Below are 19526 nucleotides of genomic sequence, written 5' to 3' on the forward strand. Positions count from 1 at the left end.
GCACTGCTGAAGCGCTGCCATACTCTCACATAGCGGCAGCAAATACGACAACAAAACAGACGTATACTGTTAATGCGTACTTGTTCTGTGCACGGGACTCTCGCTCGCAGTGGGCTCAAATGATCATAAGGTGCAAATCACTGAGATTTTTTTGTAATTGCGAGAGAAGATAATTTTTATCTCTGTCTTCGTTTTCTACTTCTAGTAATTTTCTACCAATGCATCGTGGCGTTCTCGGCCATATCGAACACCAGGCAATTCCTGACGACGAACAAAGATAAGAACTCGGAAACTACGTGCTGCCAGTTTATACATGGCATCCGCTTTTTGGGCGTATTCGGGATTTTCCTCAGACATTCGTACGTCTTAATCCCCGAAAACACATGTGAGACAGCTGACTGCAGGTCGTTTTTCCTTTTCGTGTGTTTTGACCTGAGACGTGTGGTACCCAAACGAAATGTTATCACTCATATGTAAAATAATCAGAAGACAAATCAATTTACCCTTGCGTTCCACACGGCCGAGCAAAGTTATGATTGTTAGTTCCACCGGTCTTCACTTCACAGTATTCTCTGGTGAGTAAATCATTCCGCGCCATGACACTCCTTTCAGTACAGCTTCCAAATGCCAAGCCTAATGCTTCACTGCAGTCTCATGACTAAACTGAAAGGGTTGCAAGCCATAACATGCGTCGCAGCTTAATTCACCAAAGGAAGCGCAGTTCTTGGGAAAACCACAAGGTGACATACGAGAGTAATAAGTGGAGTCGATGAGGAGGTTCGGTACCTTTGCTTACACCCTGAACATGCGGGAAGTGAAAATAGCTCGTCAGTGTGATAAAGAACATCAAAGCCCCGGCATCGGTATTACGGACGCATCGCAGTTATCTACGAATGTTGCGGCGCGCGCAGTGTTGAGAAAGCATGCGCCTAATAAGCATGAAACATGTACAGGGTTGGCCAAAAGTTTCCAGGCTACAGGATCTGCTTTCGAGCTTTGTGGCTGGTCATCTACGTCATCCTCGAAGCTTAATATATCTGTACGGGGTAGGAGAATCACCATTCTCGCCTTTCACAAGCTTCTTAGATTGAGAGCAATGTGAAGGACCCGACTACATTGCTTAAAATCCGACCCTGCGGCCTGGCAACTTTTGACCGATCCTGTACATCTCTGTTCACGTTTCTCTGAACTTGGTTTTTAATGTCTACTTAGGAAAGTATTATATTGGGAAAGTTCATGAAAGCTGAGAGGTAGACATCGCAGATTAAGGATAAAACAACGGAGTATCTCGAGCATGTAAAAAAAACCTGTTTTCTTTTTTTCAGCGAGAATCGTTAACGCGATCCTCTTGTTCGAGCGCTGGGAGAGCCCAATTATACAAGCGGCCTTCATGAGCGTGGATACCTTTTTCTTTTTAAGGCGAGCTAAGACTTATTCTACACCAGCGTAAAAAAATCATGCAAAAACCATCGAAGATGTCTATCTAAGTAAGCGAGTGGCGTTGTTATCCCGCTGAATTTATCCATGAATGTCCGTTGATCACTGAAATCTAACCCGGATAACATCAAGACTCCGACGATAACCTGCGTGAGACTTCAATGATATTTAATGATAAGCGCGTGACTTTGTTGGAACGCAAACACAAAGTAAAGACAAATATAAAGACAAATATTTCGGTGAGGGAAGGAACAGCGTCACGTTCATTAGTGCTGGGCTTGAATAAATTATTTTTTGGATGCTATGACTCATCTTCATACATTAGACGATCCGCCACCTTCCCCTCTTCCCCCAGATCCGTTCCTGTCCCACGTTTCCGATTCCGAAGTTCTGCGCCAGCGAACACGCGCTCTAATTCCTCCGTGTTCGCACCCTCTCCCCCATAGTCTTACTCGGCAGGAGGAGGTATCCGTGCGCCGGATTCGGGCAGGGGCGGCTCTGACACCATCTGTCCGTCATCGGTGGCGTGCCAAAGATCTGCCACTACCTGACAGGTGCCCTCACTGTGGCGCTGCACCGGACATATGTGATGTGCGGCACTTGTTGTGGACGTGCCCAGCGACGGCTGCTATCAGAAAACGGCTCCTCACGGAGGTGGGCCTGCGGTGGAACCGCGAAAGTGACTTCGTGAAGTGGACAATGGACAACCGTTTCATTAACAACCTCTGCGACTACCTCAGCGCAACGGTTCTTCACTCCTTCTTTTAACTTTCAATCCCGTGCATTCCTTCCCCCTTTCCTTTTTCAACTTATGCCTCATGGCACACTTCTCGAATAAAAAAAAAGAAAAAGAATAAATTTTTTGTCCTCTTCCTCCTCCTCACCTTCATTTGCTGTAGATAATGTTCTCTTTTTTAGCACTCTGCGCGGCATAATGTTGATTCGCTTTCTCGCAGTGTGAACGACGGCGTTCTTTCAATTATTGTTAGGCGAGGACACGCTTTGGCGGCATTTTCGAGAAGTTTTCATTTATTGTGGCGAGTCAGTAATGCAACACTCGCTCCTGCCACGAAGGCGACACTGCCAGTGCTGACCACCGGGCGTGGCTAGTAACACAATAGTTCCAGACGAGAACATTGCCATTGCTGCATACAGGACGTCAGCAGTCACACCATCGTTCCCTCTCACTCGCCGATAAACCACACGACCTCAGTCATTCCACCGTTACCGCTTGTCCCCTACTCGTCAGAAGCTTTACTTTCGGCCGCTCTCTCTTACCTATTGGCGACGCACTTCGGTCCAATGAAAAAAAATCAGTTATGGTAGCCAAAGAAAGCTATTGGCTTGAAATTAGAAATCTGGCTTATACGCCAGTCTACAACTGCTCAGAGCATAACCGCTCAAGCCGCATTTAACGAATGCTGATGCCGATGCGAAGAACAAGCAGGGATCATAGCTTCATTGGTCTGTTGGGTTTTAATTTAATTAATGATTCTGCTGAAGTTCCAATTCTATTCGGAGACCTTTGCACCGAACAGAAGCATCCAATCGACCTGATAGCTAGCAGGCAAATTACATGACGGTCCCATGGTTAGCCAGAGTTAATTGCAGCGTCCGAAGCCGTGCACTTTGTTTCGTTAGATACACAGTGCACGCTTTGCACATAACGTATGGTTAATCCCATCTCCCCTTTAACTCCACCCCAATCACCGTTACTTTCCGCATTAGGGAAACTCCGAAAGTACGCAAGAATTTGATATTTTAGAGTATCGTTTCACTCTACTATGATTTTTCTTTTGTTATATCATGGTATCATTTTTTATGGTAATTTGAGCACATTCCCAAGCATGGTTGAAAGCGCTGCACCTTGGCATCGCTTCGTAGTCAACAATTCAACGCATCCACCCGTCATGTTGCCCCTGATTTTTTCAGTGTTTAGACTATATTGACTCGCCCTAAACGGATAATTATTCGAATGTAATTTGTTGCAGCGGTTATCTCCTCTACGAAGTGCTGAATAAGCAGAACAAGTACCGCGCTCTCGTGGCCGTTGTTGCACTCTTCAGACGATGCATTAGGTAAGCTCACTTTCTCAAGAAAGCCCATGGTTTATATGCTTAGTTTTGCCCTCTGTGCTCACGACAAGAGGCCCAGAGGTCGAAAGACAACGAGATAAGTTTAATCTTTAGGAAGGCAAAAAGGTCGTTCAGAAAGATGAATATCTGGCCTGCTGCTCTGCACTGGGGAAGAGTAAGAGGAGAAGAAAGAGGGTCGTGATAGGTGACGATGTGGTTACAAGAGAGATGAGAATATGTACAAGCAGCCGCCGCGGTGGCTGAGTGGTTACGGCGCTCGGCTGCTGGCCCGAAAGGCGCGGGTGCGATCCCGGCCACGGCGGTCGAATTTCAATGGAGGCGAAATTCTAGAGGCCTATGTACTGTGCGATGTCAGTGCACGTTAAAGAACCCTATGTGGCCGAAATTCCCGCAGGCCTTCACTACGGCGTCCCTCATAGCCTGAGTGGCTTTGGGACGCTAAACCCCAACAAACCAAAACCAAACCAGAATTTGTACAAGCACATTTCATGTCATCGCAAGCGCGACTCGAAGAACGCGTCGCTCAAGGCCACGTATGGACATGGAAGGCTTTTAGCAACGGCGTCTTAACTCTATCATCATCTACGTGTTCCTTCGTCCCTTGTGAAGTCACGCATCTTTTTCTCTCTGCACTGACAACTTTAGTTCGTTCCAATTATTTTAAAGCAATAGCGTTAAGGCTTCTGTTGTTGTTGTCCTCTGTTCGAGTGGAACATACAGTGTTCAGCGGAAAACACGGCGTTGTCGTCGTCGTCTTCAGCGGTGGCGTGAAAGAAAAAAATTGAGGGGACATTTAAGCTCTGCCTTAAGGGTATGACGCGATAGCGTTAATGGATTAATGCCTATATATGCGGAATTTATCACTCTCTAATTTAAATTCTTAGATCCCTGGGCGTCCCTACACCACTCCTGGCGCAGTGGTGCAGCGATTAAGTGAAGCGCCACTGCATTCTGCATTTGTCATCGGCAGTGCTGTACACTGGCGATGGCAGGGGCTGCCACCGGTGGGGCTTGTGCGACGCGGCTTGCTCTTCCTGAGCAAGCAGTCGCGACCAATCAATAATTTAACTTGCACCTGCCACGGTGGTGAGTTTTTACAATCCGCTGGGAAGGTTGTAATGGCGACAGAAGGTCACGTAACCTAAGTGGTCCAAGGTTGGTTTGTGCAGAACGGAAGGCTGAATGCTTCGCGTTAAAAATTCGCAGAGAGGCATTCTAGCTTGGCCACCTAACAGGCGGCCCACCTTCTAGGTCTGGGCTCCCTCCCTCTTTCTGTTATGTTGTTTTATATTTTTCTGAGGACAAATAAAAGGGTCGACTGATTGGGCGGGTCAAGTGTCCTTATGACGTCATCAAAACCTGCCTACCGTGTTGTGAGCAAACTGCCTGCCTTGGCAGGTGCCAGTTAATTTGATGACTGGTCTTGAGAGGCTGCTCGGTAAGAACCACCTGTTTCTCACCACCCCCACCGCTGGCTGCGAATGAATCAGCCACTTGCCGAAGCAACGGCGCATCGCTGCAGATGCGTACCAAGTCTGCTGCAGCCACGGCCCTCATCCCGCACATGCGTGTATCAAATGAAGGTGCCGCTTTCAGTCCGAGCTCGAGCAGAAGTTCTACTGATCCTCAAGGTAAACGATACAGAGCTTGGCTTCGGCGGGGAAAAGCACTTTGCGGTCTGAGCAATTGCAGTTAAAACTGCTCTGAGAGAACGTGCTGTGTTGCGGAATGGAAAGGAATTTTTTCCCCATCTTAGATGGCAAGAGTGCTTGCGAGGGCGTTGGTGGAACTGTGAAGCGCTTGGCAGAAAGAGCGAGTATTAAGATGCCGCACGGAGGTCAAATACTGATCTCCTACGAGCTCTACACAGGGGCGGTGAAAACTACTGAGCGCATCGTAGCCCTCTGGGTGCCCAAAAAGTTATTCGATAACAAGAAGCTGAACTTACTGGGCGGTTTGAAATAGCGCTGCCACTGAATGCTATACGCGGTTTTAACCACATCAACGTTTCTCTCTCGATGTTGTATGCTGGACTGACGTCATACTCAGCGACCCAAGAGTCTAAGTGACGAAGTGTGAATCAACACACTAGCGGACCGTTAAACACCAAAATATCAGGAGAATCCACTAGCAGCTCCGGGCAGCGTCTCTTATTGATCTCCTTGACATCAGCTCCAGTGTGCACTGCAGTGAACAACAAGTACCGAGCACCACCGTAGTTGAACGTCAGGACTAAACTTGCAAAATTTTTTCTCCCTTAAAACAAAACATTTTCCGATTTAACTTTCCGATATAAATTCCATTGGATGATGCTATGCAACTAACTATCTTTTATAATTTTAGTAACATTACCTCACTATGCAATTGAGAGCTGAAAATTCCTCAAAAGCCAATTCTCTCAAATTTAGAATTGCTTTGCTAACGCGCCCGAAATTATTTGATGCCTGAAAATTTTTTAAAGGTTCTTTGCCTTCTAGACAGCTTATGAATATAGTTGAATTGACTACTGTGGGAACATATTATTTGATGATAATTTTGAAAATACATATTTTTCAGTGTCTTCCGTGTTTTATATTTTAATGAAGATGACACAAATTTAGTCCGATTTAATGCATTTGAAAGCGCAGTGTGTTCTCTTTGTATAAAATGTTTCATAGTCATGCGAAAAAAAGTTTATTTTCGAGAAATTATTTTGTAAGACTATGTCTCGCTACCACTTGAAAAATAAGATGGGAGCATTAACGGGAAAAACATTTTTAGCCATAAAAAAGCTGGCATAATGTTTATCAAAGTGGTGCAATAAGTCATGATTTTTTTACATAAATCTAAGATGGTCGAGCGCAAAGTCTCGATCAGTTGGCGTGGAATTACCCAGCCGCACGCCGGTAGGTGCAATCAGACACATCTGCACACGGACACAAACGGCAGTGACCAAAATTTAACACTTTAACTCTTTCTTTTCCGCAAAAAAAATGATCGATTTCGAGTGTATTAAAATAAAAACGATTTTTTCAAGTGCTAAATTAACTGCGCATTGTAACGCATCATACTGTAGCTTATTAATTGTACTTCGGAACGAAAAATGGCCAGAGTTGTATGCTCAAAAATTATTGGCTAAATATGCTGAAAACGCAAAGAAAACAATACAAGCAAAATAAAAAATCAGCAGCTGTACTAAGCCAGAACTTGACTAGAAAAGAAACGAAATATACAAACTTGTGCACATGTTCATTGCTATCATTCCTGTAAGTTTCGGCGGCCTACAAAAATCAGCGCACTTTCCTAACTGCTGAAGTCTGCTATACAACGTACGTTGACTGCTATAAAACGTACGTATGTGCAATACAACGTGCACTACAACGTGAACGGTAAAACGAAACACGCGCGACCACGCGCTGATGTCATGGGCCTCTGAGACGAAGTTTTGGAAATGGAAGTAAAATCGGGCCATTCCATATGGTTATCTAACTCAGCTGTGCTGCCTAAAAAAATGACAAAATAAAAGTCCACAAAAGTGCTCAGTGTAGCATTTCGCCATCGAGGAAGGCGCGCCGAAAAAGACGGCAGGATCAACTACAGACGGACTACGTCCGATCAAAGTTTCATTTTTCACGTTGCCTCCTCAGTTAGAAAAAAAAAAAAAGAAGCTGAAACTAAAAAGATGTTGTTATAGAAGCAAACTAGATGGCACAACTTGCCCAGGAGCGCCGACTTTAATTTTTGGCGCTAGGTTCAAAATGTTGATTATATATGATGGATGGCCTATGGAGCAGAAAAGGGGGCGTGGCATTCTTTGACTTCATATTTGCCAAAACTCTGACGGTGTGTTTTGTAAAATATCTTAGCAGTATGTTGCAAAGACCCTAAAGAAACAAATAAAACCGTTCTCATTATTAACAAATGAAGCGCTTTACTTAGCATACAACGTGAACGGTAAAACGAAACACGTAAGAGCACGCGCTGATGTCTCGGGATACTTGGACGAAATCTCTCAATCCAAACTGAAATCCGACCATTTCACGTGGTTGTCTAACTCACCACGACTGCCTTAATAAAAGACAGCATCAGAACCGAAAAAGTGCTCTGCGTAGCCTTTCGCCTTTGAGGAGCATGCGGCGAAACGGACGCCACGGTCGTTGAGCGGCGGACTACGTCCGCTCAAATTTTGTCTTTCACGTGCCCCTCTTATCAAAAAATGGCAAAAAACCAAACTGAAACCAAAAAGATGGTGTTAGATATGGAATGTAGATGGCGCAGTTTGTCCAGGAGCGCAGACTTTATTTGTTGGCGGGAGGTTCAAAACGTGGATCATATATGATCGATGGCAAGTGGTCCGAAATCTAGGCCTAACTGTCCTGAAGAACCCCCAAGAAATCACGAGACTAGGCAACAGTATATGTAAAGACACGTCGCCATACCTAACACCGGCAAAGAACATACAAAACCGAACATGGACTAACACAGGACACACGCTAGGCAGTGACCATTACATTATATCTACCACCTTTGAGACAGCAAAGCATAAATCAGTCTTCAACAAAGTAAAAATTACGGACTGGGACAAGTTCAGGGTAATAAGAGAACAAAGACAAAAAGATGAAAGCACAGACCCAGTAATTGAACATTTCGGGGACTGGGTGGAATCACTAAAAATGGACATTAAGGCTACCACAGCCGAAATCGGCATGGAAGAAGGACAAGTCACTGACTCTAGGTTATTGCACATGTGAGAAGCACATTTCAGCTTGCAAAACCACTGGAAGAGGAACAAACACAACAAAAATCTTAAAAAGCGAATTGCACAGTTGCAGAGACTAATTGAAAAATATACTCTAGAGCTTCAACACAAACAATGGGAGCAAATTTGCGACCGCATGAATGGCAAGCTCGAGTGCAGGAAAACTTGGCATCTGCTAAGGCACCTTCTGACCCCACAGAGGCTAAATCAACTAAACAAGGTCAACTTATGAGATTGTTGCATCAGTATCAAGGCACCACAGAGGAGTTCTTAACGGAACTACGAGATCGATACTTAAACACGACCCCAGATGGACCGCTGCCAAACTATCAGGGAACACCAAACGAGGACTTGGACGCTGAGATTACGGAGTCGGAAGTGTGGCTTGCCATGGGGCAACTACGCACCACGTCTGCAGCCGGGCCTGACGGTGTTACTAACAAAGCACTTAGAAACTTGGACGCAGGGTCAGTGACAGCACTCACTGATCTCATGAACAAATACTGGACAGACGGAAACATTCCACAAGAATGGAAACATGCAAAGATTACATTCATTCCAAAGCCAGGCAAGAAATTGTGTATAGAGAATCTACGCCCAATCTCTTTAACATTCTGCTCAGGAAAGTTAATGCAACATATAATTCTCAATCGGCTACAAGAATACGCTGAGGACAATAACCTACTCCCTAACTCCATGCTAGGCTTCCGGGCTAATCTTTCTACCCAAGGTGTTATGCTGCAACTCAAGGCAGACATAATAGACATGGAACGCAGCAGAGGAACTAAAGCCATATTAGGCTTGGATTTGAACAAGGCATTTGATAATGTCACGCACGATGCTATCTTAAGGAATCTCTCGGACATCAACCCAGGGGAAAGAACTTTCCAGTACATGAAGTCATTTATCAGTAACAGAACGGCAGAGATAGCAGTGGGAGAGATTAAATCAGACTCTATCTCACTTGGAGGTAAAGGAACGCCCCAGGGCTCAGTCCTGTCACCCTTCCTTTTCAATCTCTCACTAATTAAAATTCCTTCTAAAATAGCAGCCATCCCGGGGCTGCGACACACATTCTACGCAGATGATATCACTTTATGGACCACAGCTGGCAGCGATGGTCAGATAGAGGATACCCTGCAACAAGCTGTAGACATAATACAAGACCTGGCGGGTAAAGCAGGGCTAACCTGCTCGCCCTCCAAGTCCGAATTATTTCTAATCAGATAAAACCAAGGGGCCCTCGAGCAAAAATTACAAACCTCCGCCTCCACTGAAAATCTGGGTGGAAGGGCTCCCTGTAAAGGAAGTAAGTTCAAACTATAAGAATCCTAGGACTCTTCCTTCAGTCGAACCGGAAGAACAAGGAAACACTAGAAAAACTCCAGACAACCGTCAATATGACGGTAAGACTAATTAGACGAATTGCAAGCAAAAGGAAGGGAGTGAAGGAGACAGAACTTTGCAAAATAGTACAAGCATTTGTAATCAGCAGGCTTGTCTACGCTCTCCCATACTTAAAATTAGACAGTAGTGAAAATGCCAAAGTAGAGTCTATGATTAGAACAGCATACAAGGTAGCGTTAGGGCTACCGAACTGTGCCTCCACCGAAAGGTTTCTGGGCTTGGAAGTACACAACACCTTAGACAAGCTTACAGAGGCACACTTAACAATGCAGAGAGGCCGGCTTTCCCGCACCAAAGCAGTAAGAACCATACTTGATCGTTTAGGACTAGGCATACAGTTGCAACTCCAAGATACCAAAACACAGATACCTAAACGCATCGCTAAGGTAATAAGAGTTAAGCCACTAGCTAAGAATATGCATCCTGCTCACCACGAGGGGAGAAGGGCTAGGGCAAAAGCTGTACACAACATATACAAACAAGATGAACATGCAGTATATGTAGATGCCGCAGAATATCCCTATAAACAAGCGTTCGCACTAACGGCGGTGGATTCGCAAGGTAGACTGATAGTCTCCGGCACTACCATAACGAAATCCTCGGAAACGGCAGGAGAGGCGACAATCGCCCTTGCTATCATTAACACAGAAGCTACCACCATACTCAGCGACTGTAAATTTGCCATACGCAATTATTCGAGGGGCATAATTTCTCAGGCAGCAATGAGCATATTGGGTCAAACCAAAGACTTAGACAGAATTATTGAATTGATATGGGTCCCGGCTCACTCGGGGAACCCTGGTAACGAAGCGGCACGCATAACAGCTCGAGGATTCGTCAGCCGAGCAGGGGACGCTGTCGTTGCTGAGAGTTTTTCGAAGGACGGCCTATCATCTTTTTTTTCACGATATTACTAATCATTTTAAACTTGAAAGGAGGGTATTCCCTCCTCCAGACAAAGCCTTTAATAAGGAGCAGGAGACCACTTGGAGGCGAATCCAGACGCGATCCTTCATGACGCCTTACCTGTTGTCAAAATTCTACCCCGGTGAATACGACCCCGCATGTACATTATGTGGTGATTTAGCCACTTATGATCACCTATTGTGGAATTGTAAAGAGGAGCCGCCCCCGAAATCTCTAATACAGGTTCCTACTCTCGAGCAGTGGGAGGCCGTGTTGGTCAGCTCAGACTTGGGAGTTCAAACCCGGGTCATTGAGTGGGCTACCCAGGTCGCTGTCAGCCGTGGACTGATAGCCACCAAGCAGGGATCGAGTGCATTCTGCCTTTTCTGACGAATTAAATGTTTTCCAATCCAGTGGCCTGCAACGCGGTAAGGAAAGAGTTAAACCTTCAAGAATAGTTCCTTTGGCTCTCCACAATTTAGAGAGCATTGACCTTTTTTTAAGTACTCCAGCGAATGAATCATCGACCCTATCTCCGCCAGTTCGCTCCGTACCGACGCTCTTTCGTATAAATGGTGCCTGCCACCTTCAATCAGACTCACCGTAGAACTTGCCGCGTCCGCAGCTTTGGTTAGGCTTGACTCCGGTGCGAGCAGTGAAGGCCAGGCAAATATTAACTTTCGAAAGCAGAAGGAGAGAAAGCCACCGCCGTAACTCCCTTGTTGGATAAAGTCGTGGTTCCAGCTCCCACCGGTGGCATGCTCCATATCCTACACTCTCTGTCAAATCCTCTTTACATTAAATGTCACTAAATTTCCCCCTCTAAAAAGAAAATAATATTGGTTTATGGTTTATGAGGGTTTAACGTCCCAAAGCGACTCAGGCTATGAGGGACGCCGTAGTAAAGGGCTCCGGAAATTTCGACCACCTGGGGTTCTTTAACGTGCACTGACATCGCACAGTACACAGGCCTCTAGAATTTTGCCTCCATTGAAATTCGACCGCCGCTTCCGGGATCGAACCCACGTCTTTCGGGCCAGCAGCCGACCGCCACAACCGCTCAGCCACCGCGGCGGCGAAAATAATATTTTGCCATCGTACTTACCATTTTCATAAATTCATCTTGGGTTCTTCGGAAAATTGGGAAGTAGCAAGAGGTCCCAAGGAGTAAGGAAATAAGGACTAGATAGCGCTTCAGAAAGCGCTGTTACATCTTTTCCGTCAACATGCACCAACCAGCCGGTATTATCCCTCTTTGAGCAAATTCCTTTTAAAGAGTGTACATAGCCATATTCTGGTGGTCAGAATACTGTCGAATGGTTGTGCCACTATAAACAGCATGCACTCACCGAAACCAACTGTGAACTTTAAAGCTTAGCATGTCCAATCAGACAGGGCCTGCAGAGTGCGCATACTTTTAAACAGTGCTAGCGCACTATTTTAACGTGACCGAACGATATTCCGTGTTGTAAGAACCACTGCAAACGTGTGCATTGCCGAATGCTTTAGGAATAAAATTTTGCCAAACGACATTGAAAACTGATTATGCAGCAAGGTGAATTTATAAACACACACACACACACACACACACACACACACACACACACACACACACACACACACACACACACACACACACACACACACACACACACACACACACACACACACACACACACACACACACACACACACACACACACACACACACACACACACACACACACACACACACATCTCATCTTCTTGACAAATGCATGTGACTGAGGGAGCTTAGTAGGGGAGAAGAGCTTTCCGGTCTCTCGAACATACCGGATCTGCGATGAACACCACACTTTTCTTCTTGCAGGACCACTATTCCGCTGTTCTTCGTGATCATGTGTATGTACTTGCCGCCTCTGATAGCATCCGAACCATACTCGAAAGTATTTTATGAAAGATTCTATGCCGAGGTGCGGGACCACTGGTGGGATTAAGTTGTGCAGATTCGCAACTGGAGGCTCCGCAACGTACAAACGGTGAGCATTCACCTGGGGTTTTTACGTGGAAGCCATGCGGGGGGAGGTGATTGTCTCCATTGTGTTCTAAAGACAGACCATCTCTGATTCTGAAGGAACACCGCCTATTGTTTTTATTTACACCGACTAAAAAGGAGAAGTTGGTGCCCGGCAGCGGCACTGGCTACTCCCTTTCACATACTGTGCGACTGCATATAGAAATCTTGCTGGAGCAAAAACCCGCTGTCCGTCGGCATAGTCACACCGTGTCTAGGTGTGAAACAAAAGAAAAGAGTTGGCCGTGAGCGGGATACGAACGAACCCACGGCAGCACGCAAATGTCAGCTTTTCTGGCCGTTGCATTCGACCACTGAGGCATAACTACCATCCTGCTCCTTAAACTGCCAGTTACTGGCGCTATGCTTTGGATGCCGCCATCAACATTAACTTTCTACAGCTTCAAAAGGAAATGTGCAAGTAAGACCCAATGAAGCGCCCTCCGACGTGCATGAAGCGGAACGGAACGGTGGGAGATTTGAGCCACCGCAGCAGGGTCGCATGAAACATGAATCAAAGCTCAAGCAACAAATGCATGCTAACGCATTCTCTCACATCAATTACATTTATCGTCCCCCTAATTTTTTAACGAATCTCTAGTACTGACGTTATAAAAAAGAAGAGACAACGCAGATAGGAAAAACCCAACACAAAATATAGAACACAGTGTACAGGTCAGGAACGATAACATTAAAGGGCAAGCATAATCACAGTAAATGCTAAGTAATAAACATAAATGAACTATGCACAATAGACTAGGCCTTAACAGCTTAACAAGGAAGCAGATAAGAACGTGCCATCATGAAAGACATAAGACACAAACTAAGAAAGGACACACGGACGTAATCGCAGCCGCATGAAGGTGAATCTCAAAAATTGATACTCTGGCCACCATCATACTCACGGAATGGTAAAGTCAACGAAATAAAGCAAACACTGAAAACACACTGGACGCAGTCACCAGACACCGATTAAAAGAATGAGTCACACACATCTAGAAATTCAATTCAGGTGACATCTAGTAATTCCTAAAGATGCAGCGCCATGATTGATCATTTCTGCAACGACCGCCTTTTCCACGAGACTAATAGCTCTTATAGACTGAAAGGCATTTTATAAAGGGCTGTCAACTGACTATTCAGACATGTCCCGGAATAGCCGTTTTCTGTTTATTCCATTAAATGGAGAGCTACATTCTCATAATCACAGCCACATGCTACGTACAGACTGTGGACTACCTTGCCGGCCAATTCTATGCAGGAAATATTGCGTGCAAGGTGTTCCCAATCACAAGCGGTAAGTTTCTGAGCTTCTGTTAAGAGACAGTCAAGTTGCGAACAGTAGCAGCGGATATATTAAACACAGGTCCGAAATGCTATAATTTGGTTCAAACATAATCTTTTCGCACATGCCGTGTATGCGCACGAGCATCAAAGGACTGCTGAATTCATATCTCCAAAACGGAAGGACATAGGCGGTACTACTGCTGTACGCTTGCTTAGGCGCTGTGTCTGCCTTGGTGTTTCCAAGAATAAGACAATGTCTGGGTATTCCTTGGCTGATTACAATATGATTCCTTCTGGTAGGCTTGGGAAATTCAGTCGCTTCGTATACCAGCCTAGAGTTTCAAGATAATGAACAAGCGCTACCGAGATATTTCAAATCTCACTGTGTCACTGAAAATTACTCGCGTTTGTGGATCTGCTACCTATGGTATGAACCGCAGGGCCAAATATGTAGCTTAAATCTCAGCCGTCGCTCATAATATTCTGCGTCTCAATTTAAATCATCCTCGTTATTATTGCGAAAGCTGTACTACTCCAGGTCTAACCGCCCGTCGTGTATGCCGTACGCCAGATCCGGCGCTGCGCCTGCCAGGTGATGTGACGTCAGCTCTCTCCGTTGCTATGACGACGCGTAACGTCCGCTTGCTCCCCGCCGCAGCCAGAACGGAGCCGCTCGTCGCGTGTGCCGTCGCCCCCGAGCCGGCACCGCACCTAGCAGGTGGTCTCTCCATGATATGACGACCTCCTCGCCTTGCGCTCGTTACGTGGTGGCTTCACTGGGATATATAGCGGTGCGCTACGCGTTGGTTGATCAGTCTCGCCATGGAAGTTACCGGCGAAGAGTCTATATCTGAATCTCGTTGCTCTACTGCTTCGGAACGGTGAAATTCTAAGATTGCTCCCCGCCGCAGCCAGAAGGGAGCCGCTTGTCGCGTGTGCCGTGGCCCCCGAGCTGGCGCCGCGCCTAACAGGTGGTCTCTCCGGTGATATGAAGACCTCCTCATCTTGCGCTCGCTCCGTGGCGGCTTCACTGGGATATATAGCGGTGCGCTACGCGTTGGTTGATCAGTCTCGCCATGGAAGTTACCGGCGAAGAGTCTATATCTGAATCTCGTTGCTCTACTGCTTCGGAACGGTGAAATTCTAAGCTTGCTCCCCGCCGCAGCCAGAAGGGAGCCGCTTGTCGCGTGTCCCGTGGCCCCCGAGCTGGCGCCGCGCCTAACAGGTGGTCTCTCCGGTGATATGAAGACCTCCTCACCTTGCGCTCGCTCCGTGGCGGCTTCACTGGGATATATAGCGGTGCGCTACGCGTTGGTTGATCAGTCTCGCCATGGAAGTTACCGGCGAAGAGTCTATATCTGAATCTCGTTGCTCTACTGCTTCGGAACGGTGAAATTCTAAGCTTGCTCCCCGCCGCAGCCAGAAGGGAGCCGCTTGTCGCGTGTGCCGTGGCCCCCGAGCTGGCGCCGCGCCTAACAGGTGGTCTCTCCGGTGATATGAAGACCTCCTCACCTTGTGCTCGCTCCGTGGCGGCTTCACTGGGATATATAGCGGTGCGCTACGCGTTGGTTGATCAGTCTCGCCATGGAAGTTACCGACGAAGAGTCTGTATCTGAATCTCGTTGCTCTACTGCTTCGGAACGGTGAAATTCTAAGCTTGCTCCCCGCGGCAGCCAGAAGGGAGCCGCTTGTCGCGTGTGCCGTGGCCCCCGAGCTGGCGCCGCGCCTAACAGGTGGTCTCTCCGGTGATATGAAGACCTCCTCACCTTGTGCTCGCTCCGTGGCGGCTTCACTGGGATATATAGCGGTGCGCTACGCGTTGGTTGATCAGTCTCGCCATGGAAGTTACCGACGAAGAGTCTGTATCTGAATCTCGTTGCTCTACTGCTTCGGAACGGTGAAATTCTAAGCTTGCTCCCCGCCGCAGCCAGAAGGGAGCCGCTTGTCGCGTGTGCCGTGGCCCCCGAGCTGGCGCCGCTTCTAACAGGTGGTCTCTCCGGTGATATGAAGACCTCCTCACCTTGCGCTCGCTCCGTGGCGGCTTCACTGGGATATATAGCGGTGCGCTACGCGTTGGTTGATCAGTCTCGCCATGGAAGTTACCGGCGAAGAGTCTATATCTGAATCTCGTTGCTCTACTGCTTCGGAACGGTGAAATTCTAAGCTTGCTCAGCGCCGCAGCCAGAAGGGAGCCGCTTGTCGCGTGTGCCGTGGCCCCCGAGCTGGCGCCGCGCCTAACAGGTGGTCTCTCCGGTGATATGAAGACCTCCTCATCTTGCGCTCGCTCCGTGGTGGCTTCACTGGGATATATAGCGGTGCGCTACGCGTTGGTTGATCAGTCTCGCCATGGAAGTTACCGGGGAAGAGTCTATATCTCAATCTCGTTGCTCTACTGCTTCGGAACGGTGAAATTCTAAGCTTGCTCCCCGCGGCAGCCAGAAGGGAGCCGCTTGTCGCGTGTGCCGTGGCCCCCGAGCTGGCGCCGCGCCTAACAGGTGGTCTCTCCGGTGATATGAAGACCTCCTCACCTTGTGCTCGCTCCGTGGCGGCTTCACTGGGATATATAGCGGTGCGCTACGCGTTGGTTGATCAGTCTCGCCATGGAAGTTACCGACGAAGAGTCTGTATCTGAATCTCGTTGCTCTACTGCTTCGGAACGGTGAAATTCTAAGCTTGCTCAGCGCCGCAGCCAGAAGGGAGCCGCTTGTCGCGTGTGCCGTGGCCCCCGAGCTGGCGCCGCGCCTAACAGGTGGTCTCTCCGGTGATATGAAGACCTCCTCATCTTGCGCTCGCTCCGTGGCGGCTTCACTGGGATATATAGCGGTGCGCTACGCGTTGGTTGATCAGTCTCGCCATGGAAGTTACCGGGGAAGAGTCTATATCTGAATCTCGTTGCTCTACTGCTTCGGAACGGTGAAATTCTAAGCTTGCTCCCCGCGGCAGCCAGAAGGGAGCCGCTTGTCGCGTGTGCCGTGGCCCCCGAGCTGGCGCCGCGCCTAACAGGTGGTCTCTCCGGTGATATGAAGACCTCCTCATCTTGCGCTCGCTCCGTGGCGGCTTCACTGGGATATATAGCGGTGCGCTACGCGTTGGTTGATCAGTCTCGCCATGGAAGTTACCGACGAAGAGTCTGTATCTGAATCTCGTTGCTCTACTGCTTCGGAACGGTGAAATTCTAAGCTTGCTCCCCGCCGCAGCCAGAAGGGAGCCGCTTGTCGCGTGTTCCGTGGCCCCCGAGCTGGCGCCGCGCCTAACAGGTGGTCTCTCCGGTGATATGAAGACCTCCTCACCTTGCGCTCGCTCCGTGGCGGCTTCACTGGGATATATAGCGGTGCGCTACGCGTTGGTTGATCAGTCTCGCCATGGAAGTTACCGACGAAGAGTCTGTATCTGAATCTCGTTGCTCTACTGCTTCGGAACGGTGAAATTCTAAGCTTGCTCCCCGCCGCAGCCAGAAGGGAGCCGCTTGTCGCGTGTTCCGTGGCCCCCGAGCTGGCGCCGCGCCTAACAGGTGGTCTCTCCGGTGATATGAAGACCTCCTCACCTTGCGCTCGCTCCGTGGCGGCTTCACTGGGATATATAGCGGTGCGCTACGCGTTGGTTGATCAGTCTCGCCATGGAAGTTACCGACGAAGAGTCTGTATCTGAATCTCGTTGCTCTACTGCTTCGGAACGGTGAAATTCTAAGCTTGCTCCCCGCCGCAGCCAGAAGGGAGCCGCTTGTCGCGTGTTCCGTGGCCCCCGAGCTGGCGCCGCGCCTAACAGGTGGTCTCTCCGGTGATATGAAGACCTCCTCACCTTGCGCTCGCTCCGTGGCGGCTTCACTGGGATATATAGCGGTGCGCTACGCGTTGGTTGATCAGTCTCGCCATGGAAGTTACCGACGAAGAGTCTGTATGTGAATCTCGTTGCTCTACTGCTTCGGAACGGTGAAGTTCTAAGCTTGCTCCCCGCCGCAGCCAGAAGGGAGCCGCTTGTCGCGTGTTCCGTGGCCCCCGAGCTGGCGCCGCGCCTAACAGGTGGTCTCTCCGGTGATATGAAGACCTCCTCACCTTGCGCTCGCTCCGTGGCGGCTTCACTGGGATATATAGCGGTGCGCTACGCGTTGGTTGATCAGTCTCGCCATGGAAGTTACCGACGAAGAGTCTGTATGTGAATCTCGTTGCTCTACTGCTTCGGAACGGTGAAATTCTAAGCTTGCTCCCCGCCGCAGCCAGAAGGGAGCCGCTTGTCGCGTGTTCCGTGGCCCCCGAGCTAGCGCCGCGCCTAACAGGTGGTCTCTCCGGTGATATGAAGACCTCCTCACCTTGCGCTCGCTCCGTGGCGGCTTCACTGGGATATATAGCGGTGCGCTACGCGTTGGTTGATCAGTCTCGCCATGGAAGTTACCGACGAAGAGTCTGTATCTGAATCTCGTTGCTCTACTGCTTCGGAACGGTGAAATTCTAAGCTTGCTCCCCGCCGCAGCCAGAAGGGAGCCGCTTGTCGCGTGTGCCGTGGCCCCCGAGCTGGCGCCGCGCCTAACAGGTGGTCTCTCCGGTGATATGAAGACCTCCTCACCTTGCGCTCGCTCCGTGGCGGCTTCACTGGGATATATAGCGGTGCGCTACGCGTTGGTTGATCAGTCTCGCCATGGAAGTTACCGGCGAAGAGTCTATATCTGAATCTCGTTGCTCTACTGCTTCGGAACGGTGAAATTCTAAGCTTGCTCCCCGCCGCAGCCAGAAGGGAGCCGCTTGTCGCGTGTGCCGTGGCCCCCGAGCTGGCGCCGCGCCTAACAGGTGGTCTCTCCGGTGATATGAAGACCTCCTCACCTTGCGCTCGCTCCGTGGCGGCTTCACTGGGATATATAGCGGTGCGCTACGCGTTGGTTGATCAGTCTCGCCATGGAAGTTACCGACGAAGAGTCTATATCTGAATCTCGTTGCTCAACTGCTTCGGAACGGTGAAATTCTAAGCTTGCTCCCCGCCGCAGCCAGAAGGGAGCCGCTTGTCGCGTGTGCCGTGGCCCCCGAGCTGGCGCCGCGCCTAACAGGTGGTCTCTCCGGTGATATGAAGACCTCCTCACCTTGCGCTCGCTCCGTGGCGGCTTCACTGGGATATATAGCGGTGCGCTACGCGTTGGTTGATCAGTCTCGCCATGGAAGTTACCGGCGAAGAGTCTATATCTGAATCTCGTTGCTCTACTGCTTCGGAACGGTGAAATTCTAAGCTTGCTCCCCGCCGCAGCCAGAAGGGAGCCGCTTGTCGCGTGTGCCGTGGCCCCCGAGCTGGCGCCGCGCCTAACAGGTGGTCTCTCCGGTGATATGAAGACCTCCTCACCTTGCGCTCGCTCCGTGGCGGCTTCACTGGGATATATAGCGGTGCGCTACGCGTTGGTTGATCAGTCTCGCCATGGAAGTTACCGGCGAAGAGTCTATATCTGAATCTCTTTGCTCAACTGCTTCGGAACGGTGAAATTCTAAGCTTGCTCCCCGCCGCAGCCAGAAGGGAGCCGCTTGTCGCGTGTGCCGTGGCCCCCGAGCTGGCGCCGCGCCTAACAGGTGGTCTCTCCGGTGATATGAAGACCTCCTCACCTTGCGCTCGCTCCGTGGCGGCTTCA

General features: G+C 49.0%; 1 pseudogene; it reads left to right on the forward strand.

Annotated features, from left to right (window-relative positions):
- Positions 1 to 19526, forward strand: part of LOC144112418 (nose resistant to fluoxetine protein 6-like) — a 164145-nt pseudogene that overhangs the window by 102261 nt on the left and 42358 nt on the right.

The sequence above is a fragment of the Amblyomma americanum genome, unplaced genomic scaffold (genome assembly GCF_052857255.1).
Source record: "Amblyomma americanum isolate KBUSLIRL-KWMA unplaced genomic scaffold, ASM5285725v1 scaffold_96, whole genome shotgun sequence".
NCBI classification, from domain to species: domain Eukaryota; kingdom Metazoa; phylum Arthropoda; class Arachnida; order Ixodida; family Ixodidae; genus Amblyomma; species Amblyomma americanum.